The 10,926-nt window shown below is 43.6% G+C and overlaps 1 long non-coding RNA gene across 1 annotated transcript; it reads left to right on the top strand.

The window, feature by feature from the left end:
• The first annotated feature begins 406 nt into the window (after window positions 1-406).
• Window positions 407-8,987, top strand: LOC135973030 (uncharacterized). The gene is made up of 4 exons (XR_010589719.1): window positions 407-875; window positions 3,587-3,653; window positions 6,533-6,639; window positions 7,840-8,987. It is a non-coding gene; the product is annotated as an uncharacterized LOC135973030 (long non-coding RNA).
• Window positions 8,988-10,926: the final 1,939 nt, after the last annotated feature.

The following is a 10,926-nucleotide window of genomic DNA, read 5'->3' as shown; positions in this document are numbered from 1 at the left end:
TCAATTCCAATATATTATTACCCAGGTTACACACATCAAATTCCTCACAATCATCCTCAAACTACACAAACTGACTTTGTTCTCTTTAGGACCCACTAAGACACAATATATTTGTAAAGTGGAAGTATGTCTTTTTTTAGCAGAGTTTTCTAAACTTGCTGAGGGCAGTAGGGGACATAATATGGAACTGTAATTGCATTGGGGATAGGGATGGTGTAGCAGGGTGGCTACTCTGCTCCTGCCTGAGGGGTTTAAAACAGCCCTGGCAGAGGGCTGGGGCAAAGGGAAAAGCTACTGGGCTGATGGGGGAAGTAGCCACAGCTGGGCCATGCCCCAATCAGGCCCCAGCTGGCCTGTATAAGAAGGCTGGGAGCCAAAAACTCAAGAGTCTCTCTCTGCCTTCAGAGAGAGAAGGGCCTGGCTGCAGGGAGTGAGACAGGATACCTGAGTGGAGCAGGGCTGGGGAAAGACTGAGGAGCTCCAGCCTGGAAAGCCTCAGGCTGTGGCCTGGTAATAGGCCAAGGGATACTGGGGGTTGCAGAGGGCAGCCCAGGGCTAGGCCAAGGCAGCAGGTCTGAACCCAACCTTGCCAATGAGTGGCCTATACTGCGGTCTGCCCCAGAGAGTGGGGGCTAACTGGTGACTGGCAGTGGCCTTATTGTGAGGTGGGGTTAGTGGGTGGGGGTTCCCCTGGGAGGGGAGACCTAGAGTGTGGGGGTACTGCCAGGGGGCAGCACCCAGAGCAAGGGGCACCAGGGTCCTGGGAGGGACATGGGAGCCTGAGTGCAGAGGACAGGCAGATCACTGGCCTGCAGAGGGCACTCCAGAGGCTGGAGAGCTAATTCCCTGGACAACCAGCAGGAGGCGCCGCAGTGGTGAGTCCGGACCCTCTTACAGATGGCTTTTCAAGGATTGGGGTGGTGGTAATACCAGGGAGAGGAGCATAGCAATGCACACGTTAGTATGGAACAATGGGAAAGGGCATGGAGGAGCATGGCATAATGGACAATTCTGCACTGATGTATCCATGGTGGAAGTTTCTTCCTACTGAAGTCAGCTAGTGATTGGCATCTGTCCTGAGGGATGAGGGCTGCTGTCCTTTATATATTATATTCTAGTTAGTGAATTACCTTTATTTAGTTTTTTATGTGTACAGGAGAGCACCCTAAGGGCCAAATGCTGTGCTGCCTCTGGCAGAGAGAGTGTGGGGCATGGAGATGTTACTCTTTGTACTGTACATTACAATAATCATTCTAATCAAGAAGATGTATGGTGGGGGCACACTTTGATGCTCCTTTGAATAGCTATGTGTGCTGATGATTACATTTGCCAGGTAGAGGCCAGAATATACCTCATTTGGGGACAATCTATAGAGGCTAATTTGGTTGCAGGACTTCTCCTAGCACTCTCTTGAACATTTTACTACTGTTTACATGGGAGGCAAAGGACAAGTATTTTCCTACAATCCACCCAGCTACTAACAAAACAGAGAACAGCAGCAGTGCACCCACATAAGACATGGTCCACCATAAGGAAATAGTTGTGTAACACACTATATTAAAGGAATTGCACATGAAATGCAAGCCTAAAAGCAAGACTTTTTAATTAATCTGTAAACTCAGGGTTGGTTCCCTTAGACTGGAGAATTGCTAATAAATTTCCTATTTTTAAGCAAGGGGGGAAAAGTGATCCATGAAACTGAAGGCCCACTAGTTTGACCTCAATTGTATGCAAGATCTTAGGACAAATTTTGAAAGGGAAAGTAGTTAAGGACATAGAGGTTATCAGTAATTGGGGGGAGGGGGGGAAATACAACCTAGTTTTACAAAAGATAGATTGTGCCAGTCCAACCTGATCTTCTTCTTTGAGACGATAACTTCTCCTTTAGACAAAGGAAATACAGTAGATCTAATTTACCTGGATTTCAGTAAGGCATTAAATATAGTTCCACATGGGAAATTATTAGTTAAATTGGAGAAGATGGAGATTAAATATGAGAATTGAAAGGTGAATAAGGAGGTAGTTAAAGGGAGACTACAACGGGTCATACTGAAAAGTGAACTGTCAGACTGGAGGGAGGTTACTAGTGGAGTTCCTCAGGGACTGGTTTTGCGAACAATCTTATTTAAAAATGTTATTACTGACCTTGGCACAAAAAGTGGAAGTGTGCTAATAAAATTTGTAGATAATCCAAAATTGGGAGGTGTTGCCAATACGGAGGAGACCAGAATAACATACAAGAAGATCTGGACAACCTTGTAAACTGGAGTAATAGAAATGGGATGACCTTTAATAATGCAAAGTGCAAGGTCATGCATTTAGGGACTAAGAACAAGAATTTTTGCTATAAGCTGGGGATGTATCAGTTGGAATACCAGAGAAGGAGAAAGACCCTGGTGTATTGGTTGATCACAAGATGACTATGAGCCACCAATGTAGCCATGAAAAAGGCTAATGCTAGGATGAATCAGGCAAGATATTTCCAGTAGAGTCAGGGAAGTGTTAGTACCATTACATAAGGCACTGGTGAGACCTCATCTGGATACTGTGAGCAATTCTGGTCTCCCATGTTTAAGAAAGATAACTTTAGACGGGAACAGTGCAGAGAAGGGGTATTTGGATGATCTGAGAAATGGAAAACCTACTTTGAGAGGAGATTCAAAGAGCTTAGCTTGTTTAGCCTAACCGAAAGAAGGCTGGGGGGGAGAGATGATTGCTCTCTAAAAATATATCAGAGGGATGAATACCAGGGAGGGTGAGGTTATTTAAGTTAAGTTATTTAAGTTAAGCACCAACATGGACACAAGAACTAATGGCTATACACTGGCCATTAACAAGTTTAGGTTTGAAATTAGATGAAGGTTTCCAACCATCAGAGGAGTGAAGTTCTGGAACAGCTTCCCAAGGGGAGCAGTGGAGGCAAAAAACCAAACTGGCTTCAAGACTGAGCTTGATAAGTTTATGGAGAGGATGCTATGATGAGACTGCTTATAATGGCATGTAGCCAATCTGCAACTGCCAGCAGCAAAAGTCCCCAATGGTGGGAGATGGGATACTAAATGGGGAGGGCTCAGAGTTATACAGAGAATTCTTTGCCGGCTGGCTGGCTGGTGGGTCTTACCCACATGCTCAGGGTCTAACTGATTGCCATATTTGGTGTTGGTAAGGAATTTTCCCCTCAGTCAGATTGGCAGAGATGTTGGAGTGTTTTCACCTTCCTCTTCAGCATGGGGCATGTGCAGGTTTAAACTAGTGCAAATGGTGAATTCTCTGTAACTTGAAGTCTTTAAATCATGATTTGAGGACTTCAGTAACTCAGAGGTTAGGGATCTATTACAGGAGCGGGTGGGTGAGGTTCTGTGGCCTGCAGTGTGCAGGAGTTCAGATTAGATAATGATGATGGTCCCTTCTGACCTTAAAGTCTATAAAGACATTGCTGCTATGATATGCTAAAGGGATTTTCTAAGGCTTATTTCTAGTATTATTGATTTATCTTAAAAGTGGTGTTCTCATGATATTTTTGAGTGGATTCAACATACCAAAGTAAAAAACCACTGGTTTTCTTTTGTTTTATGTCTTGTGACAGAAAAAGGGACTGAGCTTTTGGAAGCTGTCTGGTTCAATAATCATATCACTGTCATACAGATGCAAAGGTAATTGAATTTTCCACTTGGACTAGTATTGGGTGGAACTTGTTCTCATTAAAATCTTAATAAAAGATAGCCAACAGTTGTACCAGAAGGGAGTGTTATCTTTCACATTGTTCTTTGAAAACACAACTGCTCTAGGACATTACAATGTGTATGTGATTGTGACAGGGAACATGTCCCCTCCACTTCTGTTTTCTTGTATAAATGGCTCTAATACCTCTGGGTGGTTGTGATGGGGTGTCTAAGAAGCAGTTCTGGGCTAAAGAGGCTTCCCTCCCTCCGCCTTTGCTGAGCATGCTCGGGTGGGGGTGGAGTATAAAAACAAGCCAGGCAACTCAAGCCAGGGAAGAGGACATTCTCTGGGTCCTCTAGGGAAGGACTGGAGCTGAGCCCACACTGAGCTGGGGAGCAGAAGTGCCACAGTGACAGAGTCTAGGGCTGGAAGGTGACGTTCTCCACAGACAAGCAGTAGCCAGATGGGTTACTTACTACCTCAGTCTGCACCCTAGGGAAGCTGACTCCACATGCCGACAGATGAGTGCTCAATCCAACCTCCCAGGGCCCTGGGTTGGAACCTGGTGGAGTGGGAGGTCCCAGGTTCCCCTACCCCACCCTGCACTATATCCACTCAGCGGGGTTGCCGCCCCAAGGACTGTATCCACTAGATAGGGTTACTGCCCCCTGGAGCAGACCCATTAGGAGAGACTGCCATCATAGACAATAACCACTATGCAAGGGACCCTGCCTTCCCCAATTACAGTTGTAAATGCCAACATGTAGTTTTTGTGTTATCTCTACCACCACCATCCCTCTACAGTCCTGTGCAGCAACTCTGTTTACAGTGACATACAAACATCATTTTGCCATAGAGAACAGAGGGAAGAGATCTGCCCACACAGAGAGCTCCCTTTTTCTTGGCCTTACTAGTCCCTTCCTCTCTCTTCGCACTTCCCTCCTGTGTGCCTTTCTAATCTTCCAGTTAATGGGCTACCTAGCTCTCTCAAGCTTAGCCTGATTTAGTAATTAACCCCAGCTTTCCTCATTCAGGCCCTTCTCTGGGGAAACTACATGGACTTGTAGAGACCAGAGTGCTGGTTCAGCTGCTTGTTTTCACCACTGTCAGTGATGTATAAGTAAATAATTTGTTACTATAAATCTGGCTAAGCCTAGCCTTTGTGGATTAGAACATTAACTCAACAGAGCCACGACTGTTAGGCTTTCATGTTTCTGGGAAGTGTTTCTATTCCATTTTAATGAGTCACCTGCACTATCAAAGGAAGCTCCAACCTACTTCACATTGTAATGTAGAAATTAATAAATGATACAGCAGGCTTCCCAGTCTTGATGGAAGAAACCTTTTGCATAAGTGGAAGAAGGAGTTTCAAGTATAAGGGGCAGTATGGAAAGATGTCAGTAAAATGAATCTGGAAAAAGTAAATGAAGAGGTGGAATGAAAGAAGCAATTGGGTGAGAAGTTAGAAATGAGAGCCTAACTAGACTTCTCCAGCTCAGGCTGGGACTGGGCCAGTGCAGAATCAGAGATATAACTTCTCCTGCCCCTTCCCTACTTAACAGAGTTCAGCTGCAGGGAAGACTCTGGTCTAAAATGTGTAGCTCAGTTTTGCTCATGTTAAGTTTGAGTTCGTGGTGGGACATTGTGGGTGAGATATTTCAAAGGCATACTTATGTGATGCAAGACTGAGCAGAAGTAGTGGCACCAGGAGTGGTCGATTAGGTTTGTGATTCATTTGTGTGGCAGGCATTGAACAGATCAATAAGAATGAGGATGGAGAAGATGTCCTTAACTTTCTCCAGGAATTGTGACCTTGGAAAAAGGGGTAGAAGAACTTCAAATGGTCCCTATAGTTGCATTGCCAAACACACTGCAGTTGGGTGAGACATGCTGGCATGGCCTGATTAAGCCAAATGCCAACTCAGGATGAAATTCACCCTAATGCAGAGCATCTGACCAAGCCTCATTCTAACCCCCTCTAAAACAAAATTGAAGGGCTAAATGGTGTGCAAGACCTTATGGGCTCTCTGTACCTCTTCATGTCAAGAGTTCAGAAACTATTGACTATTTGGCATGTGACCCAGAGGTCAATAATGTGGTCAAGAGGTAAACAATGTAAAAGTATTTTTGGTCACATGACCTTGACCCATCTGACTGTACTGGGGTGTGCATATATTAAAAAGCAGGATAAATTATACTGAATAATAAATAATTTTAAATACATGACATTCACACACTAGATAAAGCTGCAATTGGAATGTATCATCTTAGTGAAGAAAATGAAGTAGAGAGATGTGAATACTAAATGATTGCATACATTAATTATACATGATGAATTGTATATTATGTTAGTTATTTCTTATGCTATTCCTATTTTAGCGCTGTGTTTTTAGTGAATAATTGTCTTTTCTTCTTTTCATGTTTGGATAGTTATTTGCTCCTTACCATGCTTATTTTGAGTTTATAGATACAATACTCCGCCTGTATCTATAAAAGCCATCATGCTGTTTTGCAAAGAAAGAGAGCCTTGCAAGCATGGACAGGATATAATGTGCTTACATAGTTTGCTCTGCCAGTAATGAAATGTAATAGGAAATGTTGATACTGTGCCAGTTTTGAGACAGTGCCACATGCCAGCATGATTATTTAACTAATAGGATTAGCGAAACAGGAAGCCTTGGGCTTGTGGCAAGTGTCCCACTACCAGAAATGTATCTCTTCCAAGGGTTGAAACCATAGCATCCATACACTAATTTGTTTGAACTACAAAAAAATCACAGGAAAATCCTTTCTAACAGTCTTGTATGCTTGGATGTATGTATAGACTGTTCATATAATTCCTGTGTCTTTCATTGCCACTGTTCCACAGCCAATTGGGAAAACTCAAAGGACAAGAACTGTGTAGCTGATGCTGAGAAAAAGAATGAGTGATGTAACTGGTTTTACCCTAGTACATACAGTATCTGCCTTCAAAAGGTATATTGCTTTCACACAGAAATTTTCCAATGCTTTTTTCCAAATAAGATAAACACACATTTTAGGGTGTGTGTTTTTTAGCAGTATCTGAAAATGATACACATTCATGGCTATGATGAATAGGTGGCACTTCCATCTTAAGCAAAAGGCAGATCTAATCTCTGAAAACTGCTCAGATTCTAAACCCTTTAGAGAACCAACTGAGCCATCACTTAGCCCCCAAATTATCTGAATCCCCCCTCAACTTTTGGTCAGGGTTGTTTGGACTTTGGGGTCTGCATGGGGGCTGACACTTGCAGTGCTGGTTTTTGTTCAGATCTAGACCGCAGATGGGCCTATTTCTATTTATGAGTTTGTAGAAGGGAATATTGGAGGACACTGTCCTCATAATATTTCCTCCTGCTCAGGCTTCTCAACCTCCTTCCTCCCAGCTCCATCCAGGTCCTATCTCCCACTTCCCCAGAGACTTGGTTCCCCCAGGGTCCTCCCACAAACCCCCAGACCCTGCCACTTCCCATAGATTTTGTGCCCCCACACAAAGACCTACAATTTTTTTGTCCACATGCCTTCACGTGTTAACATTCTTGTTTTTGTGGTAGTAAAAAAATAACTGAAGCTACATGGTTACACTGGTTTATCAATTTGTGGGATCTCTTTTAATACCTCCCAAAGACCTGGTATATGCCAAGAACCCATTCTTTGTTTAATGTCAATTCATACTATTCTTCCTACAAAACTTGGCTTTTAATTTTATTAGTTGGTCCTTTAGCTCAAATAGTAGCATTCTGTAGTGCTAAAGGTTCAGTGTTCAAATCCTGCTGATGATGCATAATAGGGTGGGGGTATGGTTATTACAAAATAGTTATAATAGCAACAGGGCCTAGTAGATTACAAGACTAAGTTTCAGGGAACCTCAATTCTATTTACAGTTCTGCTAGTGGCCTACAGTGTGACCTGGGGCAAAATGCTTCAATTCTGTGTCTCAGTCTCTCCATCTGTAAAACTGGGATAATGATCCTGACCTCTTTTGCCCACTTGTAGATCTACAGATAAAAAGTTCCAAATGGGTATTATTATTACTATTTTGAAAATGTATGATCAGTTTAAGGTACAGGAGGTTGGGCACTCAGTAGTCTGGCTGGCCTGCAGTAAGGGAGTACATGCTTGTTGTTGTTAGTTTATGTATTATTTGTATTGCAGTATCATCTAAAGACTTCAAACAGAGATTACAGATTCATTGCACTAGGCACTGTAAAAACAAATAACACAGACAGAACCTGCCCCCAGGAGATCCCAGCCTAGGAGTTAGGCATCATGCAACAGTGAATAAACAGATAAATGGAGGCGATGGGAGAGGAAAGACAAGATTATAGTAGAGACAGTTGTTATGTAAATTAATAGTAACACTGGTCTCCATCACAGAAAGGATGGGGAATTCATTGCAGGGTACCTTGTTTTCTTTCACCTGTCACTTGCCTTGCCTTTTTCTGATATAAAATACTATGTTGTAAGTTAGAGTAAATATCCAGTTGGCCAGCTCTCTGGGTGTGATGACTGTGTACCCCTTAAAAATTGTTAAATTTGGGAGGATGCCCTACAGTCAGGGATGGGGCGTGTGGGGCTCACCAAGCTAACATCCAAAAGTAAGACCACAAGAGCGAAATTCTTCTTTTCCGATAACATGCCTAAGCATTGACAGTATCTCATTCTTTGTAACATAGCAATATGGCGGTGACCTGCAAGAGAAATTAAGTGCACAGTCAAGGGACCTGGTAAGGCATAGTTAGTTTCCACTGCTGTTTTCTTATGAGGAACTTAACAAAGGTGACATTTTAGTTCTTTAGTACGTTTGAAGAAATCACACATTTATTTCCTATAAAAGATTACAAATGTGTTTAATGAAACATATGGATATTTATTGTGATCAAATGCTATATTTTCTTTTGATTTTTTTTTTACTCAGCATATTTCATATCTTAATATTGTTATGGAAATAAACATTCTACCTAACTGTGACATGTTTGTTTTAAAATTGTTCCACAGTGTAATCATGTATTGCTTAGGGAAAGAAGAAAATACATAACTATTTCTGCAGTGTGTGTATATATAACCTATGACTATTCAAACCCTTCTCACAAGATAGAACTCTGTTTCCTCATGAGCTTTTCTGCTCATCACTACAGTATTTGAGTGCTTTACAAACATCACTTAAGATATTTTTCACAACATCCCAGTGAGGTGACAGGTATTATCCCCCTCTCACAGATGGGGAACAGAGGTAGAGAGATTCAGATCAAAAGTGGGGAAGTGGTAGAAGCTCTCTGTGAATGAAGGGAGAGAGGCATAGAAGGAGGAACAAGAAATCCCAGCTCCAGGCTGAGAAGAGGTATCCTGGCTGTTGCTAAGGCAGTTCCTTGGGGGCTGGTGCCCTGTGCCATGTTCTCTCTCTTCCCCCACCCCCCTTGTTGGCAGCTGGCATCCTCTGCATCAATACCATCCTGCCTCCCACCCAGGTGCTGAAGCCCTGTCCCACCCCACCCTGGTGCACATGCTTCTGCCTGTCCCCTGGGCCAAGTGTCTCTGCCAGGACCTGCAGTTTCTGGAAGGCAGGGAGAGGAGAGCTCCTACCCACTCCCCAAACTGGTGCACCATGGTGGCTGCTCCAGCCGATCCTGTGGGTCCTGCTCTTGCCTCTGCCCCCTGCACATACTTTAATTGCAGGTGTGCTAGCCCCCTAGCCTCTCTGGTTCCATCACTCCAATCAAAAGTGGCCACCAATTTTGCATGCCCTATATGAGATGTCTAGGGCCTGATTTCTCAAAAAGTACTCTGTGTCAGATATAGCACTTCGTGTTCAAAGCACAGCTCCCATTGACTTCAGTTGCAGTTGTGAATGCTCAGCACTTGTGCAAATCCATCTCCTGGGCTCAAGTGTGAAACCCAGAAAATGAGGCACACACAATTAGTGACTACCTCTGAAATGCTTGAAGTAATTGAAGAGACTTGCCCAGCTTCATAGAGGAACTCTGTCAGAAGAAGGAATAAAATCTAATTCTCCTGAGTAACTTTCAGCTATCTTAACCATGAAACAGTTCTTTGCCAGCCTGCAATCCCCTGCCTCATTCACTATACACCTTCCAACTTCTGAAGCAAATGAAGCAGGGGTCCTAAAAGTAAGTTTCCTGATTCATTCCCAGAAGGCCATTATATGTACTGAATGAGGCGGGGAAAAAATAGTATGTGGTCATGTTATTAAAGATTGTATCATAGCGTGCGCACACAAAGAGCTCAAATTAAGGTAGCACGGGCACTCTGAATTCTGGCATTTCCTGACTTCTGAGTGTTTGTCTATCTTGGTAACCAGAATAATGTTCTTTTAACATGTTTTGAGTGTCATTTCCTACTTAATTAAAAAAGAGACCTGAAAACATAGAAATTCCATTAAATTGGCATCATGTTGACACTCTAATGGGTCATCAGCAGAGTTGAAATTTTTAGATCAACAATACAGAGATCTGCCACTTGAGCTAATGGAGTAACTTACTGAAGTAGTAGGTGGTCCTGTATGTGGACCAGCACTAGAGGGAGATTAAACATTTTGCCAATTAGTTGCATGGCTATTTGCTGACAGCAGAGGAATGGTGAGACTCAGAAATCATGGGTTCCATTCCAGGCTCTGGAGGGGAGTGCTCTAGTGGTCACAGATTTGTCTACTCCATTCCCTTCAACATGGTCCCCTCACTCCCATTCCCAGTCTTTCCCAATCTCAGTCTGTCTTCTCCTCCCCCACTCTTCATCTCTATCTGTCTCTCTTCTTCCCCAGCTGCCCTGGTCACCTGGCTTCCAATCTTCTTCCTTGGCTCCTCATCCAATCTCCTCTCCCTCCTGCCTTGGTTTTTTGCCCAGCCAGTCCTAGTTCTCCCCCTGCACCCAGGCTCCCCACTAGATCTGTCTCTTCTCCCTTAATCTCCTTCCTCCCACTGCATTGGTTCCCAGTGTTCCCTATCAGCTCCTCCTCTGATTTCAGTCTTTTCCCCTCTAGCTGTCTCTCTGTCTGCCAGTCCCAGTCTCCTTGTCCAGACAGTTCCAGTCTTCTCTGAGGTCAGCCTAAATGATCTAATGGTCCCTTCTGGACTTAAATTCTATAACTCTGTGTATCCTCTGGCTCTCAGCTCCCAGTCTCCCTCCACCCAGCTCCCAGTTCCAATCTCCTTGTCCTAACAGTCCCAGTTGTCCTTCTGAGGTTCCAGTCTCCTTGCCCAGCTAGTCCCACTATTTCCTCTGGAA

Source organism: Chrysemys picta, chromosome 8 (assembly GCF_011386835.1).
Source record: "Chrysemys picta bellii isolate R12L10 chromosome 8, ASM1138683v2, whole genome shotgun sequence".
In the NCBI taxonomy this organism is placed as follows: Eukaryota; Metazoa; Chordata; order Testudines; family Emydidae; genus Chrysemys; species Chrysemys picta.
The sequence above is the reverse complement of the archived record's forward strand: the minus strand, read 5'-3'. Positions and strand labels throughout refer to the sequence as shown.